The sequence below is a fragment of the Episyrphus balteatus genome, chromosome 2 (assembly GCF_945859705.1).
Source record: "Episyrphus balteatus chromosome 2, idEpiBalt1.1, whole genome shotgun sequence".
Classification (NCBI taxonomy): domain Eukaryota; kingdom Metazoa; phylum Arthropoda; class Insecta; order Diptera; family Syrphidae; genus Episyrphus; species Episyrphus balteatus.
In genome coordinates this window covers 39,049,783-39,067,855 of record NC_079135.1, presented here as the reverse complement: position 1 = coordinate 39,067,855, position 18,073 = coordinate 39,049,783, and the positions used below count along the sequence as shown (strand labels likewise).

The 18,073-nt window shown below is 30.5% G+C and overlaps 1 protein-coding gene and 1 long non-coding RNA gene across 15 annotated transcripts in view; one reads left to right on the top strand and one right to left on the bottom strand.

Annotated features, from left to right (window-relative positions):
* LOC129912182 (potassium voltage-gated channel protein Shab) overlaps positions 1-18,073 on the bottom strand; it is a 187,777-nt gene that overhangs the window by 102,455 nt on the left and 67,249 nt on the right. The window lies entirely within an intron of this gene.
* On the top strand, positions 4,094-5,968 carry LOC129912184 (uncharacterized). Its single transcript, XR_008771775.1, has 3 exons — positions 4,094-4,947; positions 5,029-5,174; positions 5,720-5,968. It is a non-coding gene; the product is annotated as an uncharacterized LOC129912184 (long non-coding RNA).

The following is an 18,073-nucleotide window of genomic DNA, read 5'->3' as shown; positions in this document are numbered from 1 at the left end:
GTATGCTCTTAAGATTCCCAATTTGATTTAAAACTTAATGAAATGTATACATTTTTTGTTACAAAATCTATTTTTTTCTATTTTTCAATTTTGTATAGGTATTTAAAATTGTATGAAATAATTTTTTGTATAAAGCTTAAGCTTTAAGCTGGGTAAACTTTATTTCCTGTAAAAAAATGTCTTTGCTCGCTAACGCTCGCAATTTATATAAACTGATTTTTCACACTTTGTTAGGGACTTCTTTTTCTGTTTTTCTCCACCAATTTGTTGATTTCCTGAAAAATGATTAAAAAGGACCATTTTATCAAATGGAATTTTTGAATTTTTGCTGTTCGAATTTCCTTATTCGATCACATTTTGCCGATTCATTGATGTTTCAAAAGTAGAATTTACTCAAAAATGACTAACGATTTTATGAAAAAAGCAATCAAGTGTTAGTTTTTAATAGTTTCTATATTTTGATGCAGAAAGTTTGATTTTTATTTTTTATTTAAATAGTCAAATTTTAGAAAATTTTACATTGATTTTTTTCTAAAATTTGGAATGTAGACAAATAATTTCTGCAAAATTTCATACCAATTTCACTTAAAATAGTTTTTTTCCGAAAAATTTGTATAACGATTTCTAATGATTTTGATTTCTAAAAATGCGTCTTTACGAGTATAAATCAAATTACTCAAATTCATTCAAGATTTTGTTAGGTCACTGCAGAAACGCTCAACTCATCAAACTGAAGAATTTGAAGTGAAAGAGGTCTTTTAGTAGTTACGAAAACCACAGGTCTTCTTGTCTGCATCCTGGCACGATTGGCGTGGTAAAGTGCATTGTGCATCTCATAGAGCTTAAAGACGATATTGGTGTCAAATTAAAGGTAATGCCATCTTTTTCTCAAATTCAGACGTTTTTCGGGTCAAAGTTTTAAGGTTAGAAGCGATTGAAGTGCGTTTTTTTCATAAAGTCATGTTTTTAGTATATGTTGGTCGAAGAGTTAAGGAATTATTTCACAATAAAATAAAAATAAAAGTCATAAGCATTTAAATACAAAATGGTGTTTTGGAAAAGCTCGATAAATTCTTAACAACGACCCAAAGTATATGCAAAACCACGAATAATTCAAAAAAATCTCATATGGTAAGCTGCGCCTCTTTGGACTTATGGAGTTAAATGGCAAATTTAACCTCAAATTAAAGCTCATAATGTCTACTTTTGAAAACCAGAGGTTTTTCAAGTCAGAAACTGGAATTAGGTCACGCAGCCTGTTTTAAAGTAAGGAGCGTTTTTCACTTCGATAGTGTAAAGAAACAGAGATTTTTGATTCTTTGAGCGAGTGTCGGCACCATTTAGTCTTATCGAATGGAGCTCAAATTTTGGCTATCTAAAAATCTGCAAAGGCTGAATATTTTATGGGGTTCCCACGAAAAAAATTCGACAAAAAATTTTGTATATAGGAGTTGCGGTCACTCTAGTATCTTATTTATATAAAAAGTTTTAAAAATTAAAGCAATTTGAAATTTAAGAACAAGTTCGTGAGATCGAGTCGTGCATTTTGTTTTTCATTTACATTGAAATGAAACACCTATAAGTTTGTTATAAGAATTTTTAACTTGAACTTGGACGGAATATTTGATACTTTTTTTTAAAATGATAGTCCAAAATCATTTTCCTATGGGCCCGCAAATTAACTCTCGCACACGCCTCATTTTGGTCTAGCGCCGCCTCTGTCTAGAAGTACTGCCGAAATTACTGAAGCTATTTTTTTTTAAACTTGGTAATTATGAGTTTTGTGATATTCATAAGTATCGAAATTGAAATTTAATTTTTTACACCCACGTTAATGATACCCGCCATTGCCATATACCTAACCAAAATGAAAAAAAATTTCTTTTCTCAGAAATGGTTCTTATGATTATGATTAAAGTATAAGTGTACATATAGGTACTGTTGAAAATGTAATTTTTGAACCGTTACTAACGGTACCTGTCATGGAACCGTTTTTTTTATAACCCGATATATGGTTTATCGATTTCATATCGCGCTTATTCCCGTTATATTGCACCAAATGTCAAAAAGGAAAAACTAATAAAACAATGTCTATTTTTTTTTATAATTAACCGGTTTTTATTATCAGTAAGAGAGTCGTGATTCTGAAATAAACTCATTGTTTCCAGAGCATGTGTAAAGTGCAAATGGCGTTTTTTTCCAAAACACCATATATGGGTTATCATGCGTTGGCGACTAACATTACTGATTTTTGTGGGATTTTTATTTTTTTTTTTTTGTAAAATGACTTCGAAGACTTTCTATGGAAAAAATAAGTGTGTAAATGCTAAAACTGGTGATGGCTTTCGAAGCGATGACGATCTAGCTTCAGATTCTGGCCCTTTTTAACATCAAACAAGCCATCTCCGAGTACTTATGCAAATCTGTAAAATCTACAACGTCACGAAAAATAGGGAAAAATAGCAGAGATGGAACGAAACAAAACTGAGGGAGTTATATACAAGTCACGGAAGTCCAGCCCCATCTAATCCGGAAGCTCCACAACAACCAAGGGCAAAAGCCGTTGAATTCAGTGCGAACTGAAAATATCGCCCATATCCCTGAATGGCAAGCAAAAACACCAATATGTCAAATTTGCGGACTGAAGACGTACACAATGTGTAGAAAATAAAAGGTGTTCTTCAGCAACAATGATAAAATAAAGAGTTTGAATAAATTCCATGAATAAGGAATGTCCAATGTAATAAAAACAAACTTTACAAAACATACCTTGAATGCATACTAAACCATATATGGGTTATTAATTTTTAGCTGGAAATCGCCTAGCTGCATACTAACCCATATATGGTTTATGTTTCTAAAAATGTACATTGTACATTTATACATTGTACATGTACAAAAATTAAAATTTCTATTTAATACCTTTTTTCAACCCCTAATAAAGCTAAAAAATTGTTAAACAAATTTTTATTTCATTTCGTTCATAATTCATGCAGTAGAGGGTTAATTTCTAACATACTCGTGAGCCATACAACTAATTTCAGACAAAATTTGTACAAAAAAATGTAACGGTAAACCGTAATTGTATCAAATGAAAGATGTGTAAAGTCTTAAGTGTAACCTATGTTTTACTACCTATGGTACTATGGATATTGCAATATTAGTATTGTTAATTCATCGTGCAATGTTTGGAGAATATGGATATTTTTATTTTTAATATAAAATAGATTCTTTTTAATTTATTCTGAGTCTGAAAACATTAATCTTGAACCACCCAGTCGAAAGCTATGAGGTAACAATCATAGGAAAAAAGGTTCAACAAATATTTTTTATATATTATATTCTAAAGTAAAGTGCAACAGTAATCAAAATCGTTACAGCCGTTTCTGAGAAAAACAAAACTAATTAAAATACCTATCGTTAATTTTAGTTCTCAATTTCCCCTTGCTGAAAAAAAAAATAAATTTTGAAAAAAAAAATTATCCATATATAGTGAGCCATCAAAAGAACGGAGGTCTGGTTTCTGAGTTTCGGAAGCAGATGACTTGAAAGCTTTGTTTTTGAGTAATAACGCTTTTAATGTTTTTGAGACCCGTTTTCAAAAATATAATTCTACATGGGCTTGAGGTCTTTAATAATAAGTATAACACAAGTCTACATACAAGGTTTTTGGTGCGGAAACTAAGATGTACTTTTCTATATGTTTTTGATGTGCTGAACTCGACAGGTCTTGAAAGACTAGTTCTTATAGAAACTTCTTAAAATTAAGGCATAACATTAAAAGTGGTAAAAAAACATAAGGGTATTTTTTTTTTTTTCAAAAACCGGAGCTGATAGCATATTTTTGATTTCTGATTCGAGTTCAGCACACCGAAAACCTTCCGAAAAGTATATTTTGGTTCAGTGGGGAAAATCTTGTTAGCTTTAAAATAAGTCAAAAAACGATTTTTTGAACTATCTAACGGTATGATTTAAAAAACAGGAGCTGAAATGATATTTCTGACTTCAGATTCGAGTTTAGCACATCTAAACCTATAGAAAAGTATATTTTAGTGTCCGCACCAAAAAAAAAAAAAAAGAAAACTATATCTTGTAGGCCAGTGTATTTGTTTCATTTTATTATGACAATATAGTTTTCGTTTTTTTTTTAAGACGAAAATAATTAGCTAAAAAATTTACACCATCGAAACTATGAAACAAGTACGAGTAAGTTGATGGTGCAACCATGCTTAAAAACTTGAATTTGCTATGTATCAGTTTATCAATTTATACCAAACCTTACCTACATTTAAGTTCGCTATATTTTTTTTACCAATGTAAGACTTGTTATCGCTCCCTAATTGGTCTTATATTTTGACAAAAAAAATATACATAAATACTTATAGCATGTTTGCGTGAGAAAAGCAATTAGAAACGCACATTAAAACAGTCAAAAGTTTTTTTTTTTCTTTTTCAATCAAATAAAAAATAATTTGGATATTATACGAAATCAATTAAGAACAAACAAAAACCCAGACGAATATTATATTTCTCCTGAACCGTTTTTGTTGTCTAACTAACCCACTTATATCTACAAAAAGTGGTGTCTAGTGAAGTGAGAAGTGAGTGTGTGTTGCTAAAAGGAGTGGTGGTATAGTATTTTGTATCGTTAGAACGTGTTGTTAGATTTTAATATCGACTCACTTGCGTTAATAATTCAAACTTCAAAAAGGTCAACACCATATACCTTAGTCTAGAGAAAGAAAGCAGGAGAAAAAAAGTTAACACTATCAAATGTTGCGTGAAGTGAAGAACACTTGAAGAAAATAAAAAAATCAGCACGTGTCCCTTTTTTGAATCATAGCAAAATTCTTCTATTTAAACATGTCAACATGTATTTTTTTTATAACAATTATTATATTTTCTATTATAAAGGAGTATAAGTATAACCTAGAATTATTCTAATAGGTAAGTGTGACGCGAGGAAGACTTTATTTTCTTAGGTACGGAGTACGAGTATAAGAAAACATAACTTTTTTTTTCTTATAGGAAAATATAATGTCACCCAGAGTGCTACAACTACGACTATAAGGACGAAATAGAGCGTAGGAGGTACTTTACTTTCAGCTCAAGGAAATGGCAAATAACATTCTACTTCTCACATCAAACTTTTTTCCGAAAATAAAATTAAAGAGGTAAATAAAGGTGCAGGCAAGGGCATATTATTTAAAGTGGTGGTTTTATTTGGTTGTCACGCTAGGGAGCTTAATTTTATTTTTCAACATTTTTATTTCTAGGAATCGTTTTTATCGTTTTGGAATTTAAGTGTATAGAGAAGTCATATATATAGTTTGGGCTCCAAAAAAAAACAAACATTGAGTAACTTTAAATTTATGATTAATTTTTTATTTTTGTTTGTAATAATGTAGGAGGTTGGAAAATTTACTTGGGCAATTTTGTATACTGAAATATATGCTTGAGATGAGAGTTGTTTAAGATTTTCGAAAGGCAAGTTTTTAAAAGAAGGCAAGAATTTTCTTCGGTAAGATGTAAGAAGAATTTCCAGGAAGTGCATGTGTTAAATGTTGTAGAAATATTAAGGTACCAAAGCGTTAAATTTGTTAATCACACGCTGCTGCTGAAAAGTTGTTGAAAAGAAATATGTTTCGTGTTAGCAAATTTTCAACTTTCAAGATTATATTTCCGCAAACTATTAATTTAATTCTTATTACAACTTTAGATATCAAAAGGCTGGTGATGGTGATACATATGCATGCAAGGAGTTTCTAATTAACATTCGTGTGTTGGAATTGGAACACGATAGTTTTTTTTTGACACGAGCGTTGAAAGGCCAATAAGTGGAGGATATTTGCCTGCAAAAAAAAAAATGAAAATGATACATGCAAGAAGTAATTGTTGAATACTTGGTGGCTGATGTGCTATTTAATTTGGGATTGTAATAAAAAATTATTAAAGATTTTGATTTTGAAAATAAGAGAAATATTTTTCATCTAGAATCAAGGTATTAGTGATTGAAAACAGAACCAATAACTTAAAAAAAATGTTCTTTTGATCCGTCATTTTATAAGGGCAAAACAAAATTTGCAAAAAATTGGCTATTTTATAAATGTGACAATGTAAAGATTTGATTTTTTTTTAATCGATAGATAATTTGACAATTTGAAAAACATCATTCGAAAGATAATAAAAAAAAACGTTAGGGGTCTCATACTGATTTTTGTTTTTAAGTCTCAGCGTTTCGAAATATGAATTTTTGAAAAACACCTAGGTATTTATTTTGGTTCAAAAAATTTCAAACTTATAGACCATGTAGTCTATGAACGTGCGCATAAATGAATGAAATTTATATTGTGGATATACAGGGTGTCCCACAGTCACCGCCCCCAAACGAAAACCATGGATTCCTGAGGTCATTTTAAGTCGAAAAACTTAAGAGGTAATTTTCTCGTTTTCGTCCCGTTTTCGAGTTACCACGGTTTTTATGATTTTTGTTCTCTTTTCCCTTATCTAGCTTTATCTTTGCCAAACTACGTTTGATTTGAAAAATTTTTTTTACAACCAATCAAGAATTTATTACAGTTTTAGTTTGTCTCAAAACTTTTTTTTCTGCGGACAACCGTTTCTCCACAATTTTGCATCAAACACAATTTTCTTCGTTTTTTAAGTTGTTTTTTTACACTTTCATATCATTTAAGTCAAAAAAACACGTTAATTAAAAAAAAATAAACAAACTGAGTGAATTAAAAAAAAAAAAATAATTTTTAAATAAAAAATTAATTTAAATGAATTAAAACTTTTTCTGAGCTATTGTGGTTAAGAAAAGAACAAATAAATAAAGCTCAGAAAAAGTTTTAATTCATTTAAATAAATTTTGTATTTAAAAATTATTTTTTTTTTAATTCACTCAGTTTGTTTATTTTTTTTAATTAATTTCAGTAGCCTTTTTTATGAAATAAAACTTATTTTTTTTATGAAAATAAACTGGGCTTTAATAAAAAGCACAAAAAATTAATACTCATTAACGTGTTTTTTTGACTTAAATGATATGAAAGTGTAAAAAACAACTTAAAAAACGAAGAAAATTGTGATTGATGCAAAATTGTGGAGAAACGGTTGTCCGCAGAGAAAAAAGTTTTGAGACAAACTAAAACTGTAATAAATTCTTGATTGGTTGTAAAAAAAATTTTTCAAATCAAACGTAGTTTGGCAAAGATAAAGCCAGATAAGGGAAAAGAGAACAAAAATCATAAAAACCGTGGTAACTCGAAAACGGGACGAAAACGAGAAAATTACCTCTTAAGTTTTTCGACTTAAAATGACCTCAGGAATCCATGGTTTTCGTTTGGGGCGGTGACTGTGGGACACCCTGTATAATACAATTTTGAGATAACGGTAAAATAAAGTTCTATTTTCCAACAGGTTATATATTTTGATCTAGAGCAGATACAAATTTGATTGACTTTATTGAGCATTCTGATGATATTACCTTTCTAAACGGTTAAAGCAATCAATTTGATGTCAAGGACTTTTTTGTAGAACATTTAAGCCCCTACTATAATCCATCTTACTAATTTAATAATAATGACTTTTCAGTGAATTAGAAAATTTTGAAAAGTAAAAAAAGTTTTTATATTTTTGTTTAACTTTGACCTCGAATATCTTTTAAATGGTTAGATTAATAAACAAATTAATAAGACCTTTTTTGTGGAGCAATCTGTTTTCTACAATAATATTTCATGCGCGTTTGATTTTATTATAGTTTTTCAATTTGTTACAAAATTAAGAACAAAAAACGAATTTTTAAAGATTTTCTCGATTTTTGGACCTCAAATGTCTATACTGAACTGTTAGATAATTCAAAAAAGTGTATTTAACCTTTTTTGTAGAGCGTTCAATTTTCTACAAGAATATGAAAAAAAAATTGGCTAAAAATTCAATTCATAAAAGAAATATTTATTTTTAGTAAAAATGGAAAATTGAAAATCGGAGAACCTTCCCATTAAGATAAAGAGCTCATATTTGGTGAGTATATTCTAGAGGTGTCTAGCAACCGAGTTTTCGAAGTACCAAATCAAAAAAACGAATTTCCATTTTTTTGACCCACCCTAATAACTATACATTCAGTACAAGCTACACAATGTTAAATTTAAAAACTTGGGATATACCTTAAAACACCTGTTAAGATCTGTTGATCATGAACAGCCACCAGTGTGGGAAGTACCGTAATCTCAGTTTGGAATTTCGAAAAATATAAAAATAAAAAACGAAAAACTCGGTTTTTTGAATTTTTCACATAAATTTTGAGGTTATGTATAGATCTTTTTACTAACTACAACTTTGCCTTACAATTTTTTTCATAGGACTAGTAGTTCTGCCGAAAATCGAGATATACCATTTTTTACCATGAAAAACTCAACCCACCCACTTCCCGAACTCGACTGGCCCGTAATTTATTTTTCCTTTCATTTTTATCATATTCACCTCCTTTTCCAATGGGTTTCATCCTACTATGATTTTTTTTGGTTTCAAAAATTATCGACCCTGGGCTACCTACTTGTAACATTGTCAAAAATCAATTAAAAAAAACTCTAATTTTTTAGTTTTTTTTATAAATAAAGCTCTTAAGGACTTGTTTTTTGTAAAATTTTCTATTACGGCCTTAAGGCTTAAAAAATTTCAAGACAGATTATTTCTAATTTCAATGTTGTTTTTCTAGTACAAGATCCCGCCATACCTCGACCTTCCCAACACGATAAAATTTTGTAGTGTGCAATGTATTGCTGAACTATGTAAATAAAAACGTGGAAAGGTTGAAACGCTATATCCCGGCAGGAGTCAGGGTTGCCCTGTATTGAAAATCTAGTTTTTTTACTTTTCTCGATATTAAATAAAAATTATACACAAAGTAGGTAATGTCATTCCATATTTCTTGGACATTGTCACAGAGTTGCCTTAACAAAATTTAACACTTCATAGGGTTGCTGCTTGCTGACCTTTTAATTTTTTTTTCTTATTCATGTTGATTAACCTAAAATATGAAAAATTCGAAAGCGTAGAGTTAAGTTGTGGCCTCGTAAAAACCCAAATATTTTACTGGGAAGGTGATCTATTTGTCTCCGTTTAAGTGGGAGAGGCAATTCTCTAAATAGTGACATAAAATAGAAACAAAATGTTGAAAAATAAAGGCACTGAGCACAATTACAAATTTTTCTATCGTTCAATTCGGAAATATAGAACTTCGAATTAAAAATTTTTTTTTTTTATAATAGCCAAATAGTAACAATGCCGACAACTAAATCACGTCGTTGTTTGGCAGGATCTTATAGACAATTGATAAAATTAATCCGGTCAGTGGTGAATTTCGTCCTTCAATGTCGTTCCAATCTTGATACACTTTTTTTTTAAATTGACTCTTACGAAAACCACAATTTTTCGAAGAACTCGAACTACAAGTTTAAATCAAAGATGTATAACATGTACAGAACACTCCACCCTTAAGCGGCCCATAGACACCACACTTGTGTCGGTGTGCGGAAATGTGTGATGTGTCGGTGACTCAATCGGTGTGATGTCTATGGGGATGCGCGCACACAATTACTATGTTGTTGCATCTAAATTGTTGTTGAATGCGAAGCGTTGGAGGTTTTTTTTCAATAAAATGCTGTTCGTGCTTGCGAATACTGCTGATTTTTCTTCTTTGAGATCTCTTGTGTGTACAATTTGGTGTGGCGTGTGTGGCGAAATGCAACACCGTTTTCAGTACACCGGTGTGCACACAAGTGTGGTGTCTATGGGCCGCTTTATGTACACCTCTTGAAGAGCTAAACAACCACTGGCCGGAATACTTGTACTACAGTACAAGTGTACTACATGCCTTTTAACCGATTTTGAGAAAAAATAGTATAAAGTTTGTGACTCGCTTTTTCCATAGGAACATTTTTCACAGAGTATGATTGAATTGAAAATCGGATTAGTTTTACCTGTTTCACAGAAAGATAGACAATTGTTAGCGTAATCAAATGGTGTTACTAACTCAAAAATCATGTTTTGTAGCGACATATTCTAGGCAAATTTGTACTATAAATGCAAGTACAAGTTACCCAGTTCCTATTTTTCACATTAAATTTAGTTTGTACACATGTTCTCAAAACTTTTTTAAGTCGCAAAAAAAAAAAACTGTACCATAAATCAAATTTAAAAATTTGTTCAAAGAATTTTCAAACGCAATAAAACCATCAAAAATCACGCTGATTCATGTGATTGATTTTCTGAATTTTTACTTTTCGATTTCTACCTCACTTTTAAAAGTTTAACAATTTCTCAAGATACGAGTAGGTATCTTCAACTTTATTTATTTGAAAAAAAAAAAAAAACTAGGGACTGCAGGAAAAATGAACCCCTGCACTTTGAAGCTAAGTTGTGATGCCTCCCACCAGGACAACAAATATCCTCACAAGTTTACTGAAATTGACTCATAACATACATAGTACATGTGTAGTAGTAGATATATGAAATCAATTGGTTGAGTGGATTGGTTGGAGGCGGTACCTCACACTATCGTGTAAACCAAGAATTTCTACTACTTTTTCTTCGCTTTTGCATCTTAAAATTATAAAAGTCTCTATCTTTTTTGGAGTATATAAGAATTTATCGATGTATTGGTCAATGTTATTTGTAAAAAACATTTTACAATAATTTCATAGTTATATCAAATGAAAGTTAGTTTCAAATTTAAACATACTTTTAAAAAAAATCAATTTAAATAGAAAACTATCCAAAACAAGTCAAAGCTTTTATTTATTCATCTGATGGTTCATTCTTTTGATTGTTCACTTAAATAAGAAAAACAAATCCAAACAATCCAAACAAAAGCATCTTCAAAAGTTTCATTATAGAAGATACCCCCAACCACCTCCAACCCCGTTTATCCCCTTACATTTTACGTAATTCGTTAAAACCAAAAATTTATTTACATCTCTGCCAACATAAAATGCATCAACTTCACACATAATTTATTGCTAAAGTGCCCCCTCCTCGTCCATGCATTCTGTGTGTGTGCTTTTGTTGTCTCTGTTTTTATGCACGTCTCCGGATAAGACGTTTCGACCATAAAAACAACCAAACACAAAACAAGAACATAACTAAACAAAATGTCTGATGTGCTTCCAGTTGTTCCTGGATGCTCCAATATTATATGGATCCAAGTGAGTTTTTCATGAGTGCGCTTTAACTGCAATTGAGTTCACTTTTGGTTCGCAAGCTCTTTTATTTTTTCTTCATTTGTGGAACGAATACTTGTCTTTTTTTGTATATTCTTTTTGCGCTAGTCATACTCATAAGATATTTAAACATTCTTCGTCATTTTTACTTGCTCTATAGGGCAAGTATTGGTTTCGTGTCGAAAAAAAAATTTGAGGTTTTAATCAAAACCAACATTACGATGATGGAGAATTCCAAAAAAGTGGGTCTCGCAAATCCGTCCGTGCGTCTGTGCGTCTGTGCGTCTGTGCGTCTGTGCGTCTGTGCGTCCATCTGTACACATTTCCACAGCCTTAACGCGTGGATGGATTTTCTTCAAATTTGGTACAGATGATTTTTATGGAATTCTGAAAGTTGGTTTTTTTTGTTTTTTTTATATCTCGTTTAGATCGTATACCTCCCATACAAAAAAATACGATATTGCGAATTTCTCGAAAACGGCTCTAACGATTTTGATTAAACTTTGTATACGTAATATTTAAAGCAATGGCAATAAAATTGCATTTTTATTTTTTCTCAAAAAAGTCAAATACAAAAAAAAAAATTTTTTTATATGAAAAAAATTTAGTCTAAATGTTGGCTCTTCCCCAACCTCAACAAAATTTCTTTAAAATTTATTTTAGAGGCAGCTCGTAAAATCTACAAGTAAACTAACATAAAAGTGCTTTGAACTGCAAGAGCAAGTACGTGCGACCCCAGTCGTGCATTTTATTTTTTTTTATTCTTATACACAAAGGACATAAAAATGTAATATAAAAAATGGAGAACGAATACAAAAAACACAAGTACAAGAGTAGAGTATAAAACCTGAGAGACTTGTTGCTGGCAGCTTAGCTGGTAGCGGTTTTAACTAATGGCCAACCCTATATTCTATATAGAGTGCAGCAGTGGTAAGCTCATGTTGGTTTTGTGTTTGTATATTCTAAGAATCATTTACGGTTTTGGTATTTTTCCTCTTACTTTTGGCTTTGTATTTTATGCTTTTATGTAGAAGGTATTGAGAGAGAGAGAGGAAGGACTAACTGGTATGTATGAGGTTCCTTGAGGTACCTACTACAAAATATCCGCAGGCAAAATTTCTCTGAATAATTTATATTTCTGAGAATTTTCTACTATAGATCTTGAGGTGTGAAGGTTTATATATTTTTTTTTTAAGTTCAGTTGAATTTAATTATTAAAAAATAAATCGAAGTGAAGATACGAGTATATTTTGTTCCGATTTATTTCGTAAGTTGTTTAGGTTATTCACACTTCAAAAAAAAAGTTTGATTATTTAAAAACTGAAGCACATTTTTTCTGGAAGTAAAGCAAAATTTCGCATTCTTTTATGTATGTTTATATATACCTACATACTTTTTGGAATTTTTAAGCTAATTTAATGACCAATAATTGACATTCTGGTTTGGAAAAACCTTAGACTAGTTTTATCATAGTATGTACTATCGTTTATAACGAAAATTAATTTCCAGCGTCAGTTAATGTTGATAAATTTTAAAGTTTTCATATAGAATAAAATGTTACGCATACACCACAGTGACACAAAAAGAAACTAATCAATAACACTTTGACTGCAAAACTTTAGGATGCAAATTTAAATACACTTTTAAAGATTGTATGCATGCATAAATCAAAGCCAAATCAATTGCTTTGTATTGAACGAGTCATTTTAAGGTAGGTAGGTACATCCCAAGTAACAATTTAGCTTTCATAAGGGTCAATGCAAGCTATTTTTTGGCTTTCATAACAAGAAGGACAGGTCTTATGCAAATCATTTTGGCGCATTTTACCGAAATTGCATAGGACTTTCCTTCACAGGTAATCCACAAGCTAATAGCTTGTGACAAACAGCTTAAAATGGCCTCACGGAGGTCTTCCTGCAGAGGGTTTATCAAATGCACAAACCGGATTACTTGCGTAGGATGTTATAACAAGGCCTTATAGAAGTTGTTGAAGGTGTTGTAAAAAATTTTGAATTTATGCATAAAAAAAGAGAATTTATTGAATTTTATTTCATTTTTTTTATTTTCTTTTGATTTTTTCTGTTTTGCATTTTCTGCATATTATTTTATTTATTTTAATTTTTTCCTATTTTGTTTCTTTTCCTTTTTTGGAAATTCCACTGCTTTTTCTGTTCTGGAATCGATCCCATGTACCTCTGCATACCAAGGCAGCACCTTACCAGTAGACCATACTCGAATATTAAAGATGAGTGGAAAAAGGGAGATAATTGAAACCTCGCATAAAAATGCAATGTTTTTTTCTAAGCGTTACAAACATTGCATATCTGCAGGATAAAAGCTTTGCATACTTATTGGTGAAAAACATTGCATACTTGAGAGATGAAAACATTGCATACTTACAAGAACCTCTTGGAACAGGTCTTATGAAAGTCTTCTGTCACTTGAAAATAGAAGGCTTCTTTAGAACGGTTCAAACAGGCCTTATAAAGGTCTTCTTTAACTTATATTTGCAAGGCTTCTTCTAAATACTTCCAGATGGCCTTAAGGAGACCTCCTTTTTTTCCAAAATGGATGATTTGCTTAAGTAAGCCTTAAACTAAACATATACAAACTATAGCTTGCCGAATCGAAGAAAATGGACCTTATGCAAGTAAAATTTTTACTTGGGATGATTGTTTTTTTAATTTTTTTTTTTTTTTGAAAATTAGAGTAAATTTGGAGCTTGAAAAAAAAAAGAAACAACAATTCTTAGTATGTAGCAACGTAATGAACGTAATCAAATGTAAGTCCTAAAGTAAAAAACAAAAAAAAAAAAAAAACAAAAAAAACTGTAGCAAACACAAAAATATTTTTATTCAATATTTGGTAAGTATAAGCTTCGCACATACAATAGCCAAGGTTCTGGAGCCAGTCAAAAACCATGAAAATTCAGTAAAATAACCAGTTTTTCAAAAATTGTTTTTAGTTCAGGGATAGGTAATTAATACATACGTAATTTTGCAATATTTATTATATTTTGCAATATTATTAACTTTCTTATTTGACCTTTTAATAATGCAGCCCTAAACTAGTCTTACAGATGCCTACATCGACTATCCCTGGATTCCGAGATTTTACAAATTGTATTCTTAATTTTACTCGACTGTAATGAGCAATAATTTTTTATATTATTTTTTTTAGTTTTAATCCACAAAAACAAACGAATGAAAGAGATGGCGTAAGTAAGGAATATTTTTTTTTTTTGAGAAAATACATCCAATTTTTTATTTTGTTTTGAAAATAAAAACAGGATGAATTAAAAGTATCTAAATTAAAAAAATTACCTAAATACATGTTTTTTTTTACAACATTTTCAAACCTTATACCAAATTTTGTTACCATCGGCATCGGGTGTTTCTGAAAGCGCCCTTTAATCAAGGGGCACGGTAATGCCCAGCCAAGTTCTCTAGGAACTTTGGCACTACACCCTTATTTACAGGAAACAACTCAGGCCATTTTCGACCCCCCTCTAACTTCCACACCAAAGATGCTAGAAATTTCAAAACCAAACTTTTCACAAAATTTCAGCCTTTTACAATGAGTAGTTTCTGAGATATAGGGCTTCAAAAATCGCAAAAACCGTAACTGACTGACTGACTGACTGACTCACTCACTCACTCACTGACAGATCATCAAAATTATGGAGAACTTCCCGTTAACGTAGAAACTTGAAATTTTACACGGTGATAGGGCTTGTGGTGTATACAAAGGGAAACATCGAAAATTTGAGATTTTCAATTCAGGGGGCGTGGCATCCGCCCATTTCCGCTGAATTTTCATTAAATATAATAGAGCACTTCTGATTATCGTAGAATCTTGAAATTTGGTAGAATAGTAGAGATGGTAGTTTATACAAAGCAAAAAATTTTAAGTTTGAGAATTTCAGCCAGGGGGCGTGACAACCGCCCATTTTCACTGAATTTTCATCAAATATAGAGATTTTCAATTCTACAGCCATACCTTGCAAAAAGTAGTGAAATCACAAAAAAACATTACTGTTAAAAAAGAAGCCAAGTTCTCCTATGTTGAAATTATGCTGGCACAAAAAGTAGGTACTGAGATGTAAAAGTGTACCAAGTTCTAAAGTTTGGGTTCAAATTCGTATCAATAAAATTTTGATTGTTTACTTGGCAATTTTTGAAATAACTTTAAAAATCGGTAATTAAAAGAAAAATTGTCAAGAGAACAATCAAAATTTTATTGATACGAATTTGAACCCAAACTTTAGAACTTGGTACACTTTTACATCTCAGTACTTTTTGTGATAGCATAATTTTAACATAGGAGAACTTGGCTTCTTTTTTAACAGTAATGTTTTTGTTGTGATCAAAATTTCACGTCAAAAAGCAATGATATCCTAAACCCATAAAAGTCCATGTTTTTCTTTCACATTTTAGCTAAAAATTGCAATTAGATTATGAATCAATTGAAGGGTGGCTTCTGAAATCGTGAAGTAGATAATTATTCGTACCAAAATTTAGACTTAAAGATGCAGTTTTTAGTTGAAATTCGTCTTTCATGAAATTTTTTGAGTAAGACTGTGTTTAACAAAATTCAAATCAATAGGTTTTTTGCATACCTGCGATCAAACCTAGACAGTGTATGGAAATCATGTGTGGAAAAACTACAGATTAAAAAATTTATAAGAAATGTAGTTTTACCTGAATTTAAAAAGATTCGATTAAAATTTCTTAATCAGTTACTTGCCAATTTTTTTTTCGATATTCATCATACCTGTAAATAAAAAATAATAACAAAAATGAATAAAAGATTGCAAAATTTAAAATTAATTGGTTATATAAACATTAACGTTTTTTTTTACAATATCAGAAATACAGGGTGTCCCAAAAGTAATGGATCAAACGAAATATGCTGATAGGCCAACTTTAGGGCTCTCAGAATTTGGTAACTTGTTCATCCCAAATCCTTACGGTTTTCGATTTAATGCAGTTTTTGTGAAATTTCGAAAAATCCCGACTTTGCAATACTATTTTGCTTCCTCCGCTCATAATTGATTTTTGTTTTTTACAATTCTTTCGCTAAAACATTGCCTAATAATAAGAAATAATTAATTAATCAAAATATTTTTCATTTCATACGCCATTTTGCTGCAAATTAATTAACACTTCCATGTTTTATAAAAACTCAATTTCTTTCTTTTATTTCAGAGCAACACCCTTAAAAAAATTTGTATGGTGTGGCACTGGTTCATTATTTTTAAAACTTGCCGTGTTATTGCAGTTTTCAAAAATGTATAAAAGTTTCCAAAGTTGAAGTTAGAACTGAAGATATTACAATTTGAATGCAAAAAAACAGACGTTTTCAGAACAAAATAACAAACAAAAATCGAGGCTTTTGTTCAAAAGGAAATAAACAAACAACAGTCGAGAAAATGTGTTTATTTTTCTTTGTTATTTTTTTCTGAAATGTCCTGTTTTGTTGCTTTTAAATTGTAATATCTTCAGTTATAATTTCAACTTTGGAAACTTTTATACATTTTTGAAAACTGCAATAACACGGCAAGTTTTCAAAATAATGAACCAGTGCCACACCATACAAATTTTTTTAAGGGTGTTGCTCTGAAATAAAAGAAAGAAATTGAGTTTTTATAAAACATGGAAGTGTTAATTAATTTGCAGCAAAATGGCGTATGAAATGAAAAATATTTTGATTAATTAATTATTTCTTATTATTAGGCAATGTTTTAGCGAAAGAATTGTAAAAAACAAAAATCAATTATGAGCGGAGGAAGCAAAATAGTGTTGCAAAGTCGGGATTTTTCGAAATTTCACAAAAACTGCATTTAATCGAAAACCGTAAGGATTTGGGATGAACAAGTTACCAAATTCTGAGAGCCCTAAAGTTGGCCTATCAGCATATTTCGTTTGATCCATTACTTTTGGGACACCCTGTATAAGAATTTGTATAGGTATAAAATTCTACATAGATCCAAGCAAGAAAACCCAGATTTCATTCAATGGTGGAAAAAGAAGAGTATATATCGTTTGAGCTTTTCAACATAACTGAATATGGTTGCTTGATGATATAAAGACGATGCAAGAACTGAAATCATAGCATGAATCAAAAGTTGAGAAATCAAAAGAAAAAAATCATCTCAATAAATTTAATTGGATAACATAGAAACCTACAGCATTGAACTTTATGGCATTCAATGCACATTGGGGGAGTATGATTCATTACACCAAAGCAACAAAATGAAAAATCATTTTTTCCATCAGTTTACAAAAAAAAACTTCATTATCAATATCCGTATATGCGGTAAGTATTACTTTGTGAATGAAGAAAAGAAGCATTCATTTCAGTAGAAACGAGGTTATCATATGTTTTTTTTCTTTTTATTTCATTGGGAAGCAGATATCCTCAAATCCAAGCCTCAAAATTTGGTTAAAACATGCCTATCCAATAATTAAAAGTCTATTTCATTTGATTTTCGAAAAGCCAAAAAACTGTTCTTGCGAGTGAAAAATTTCAAAATACTTTAGAATATTCTTGGGAACAGTTTTAAAACTGTCTATATTTAGTAGTAATCCAGAACGTTTGACATCATGAACAACTTTTAAATCACATTCATGGCCTGATAGATATATTACTTAATTAACTTACGTTAGGTAATATAGGTATAACTAGTTTTTTGGCTTTGAAGTAGGTACCTTTAAATAAATGAAGAGCGTAGGACGTACCTTAAATATTCAAATGCGTTCTTACGTTCTGTTCAAATTTACTTATTAATGTAAAAAATTTAATTAACAAACTGAAATAAAGAAAAATAAATTAATTTCCTGTGTCCAGCTGCC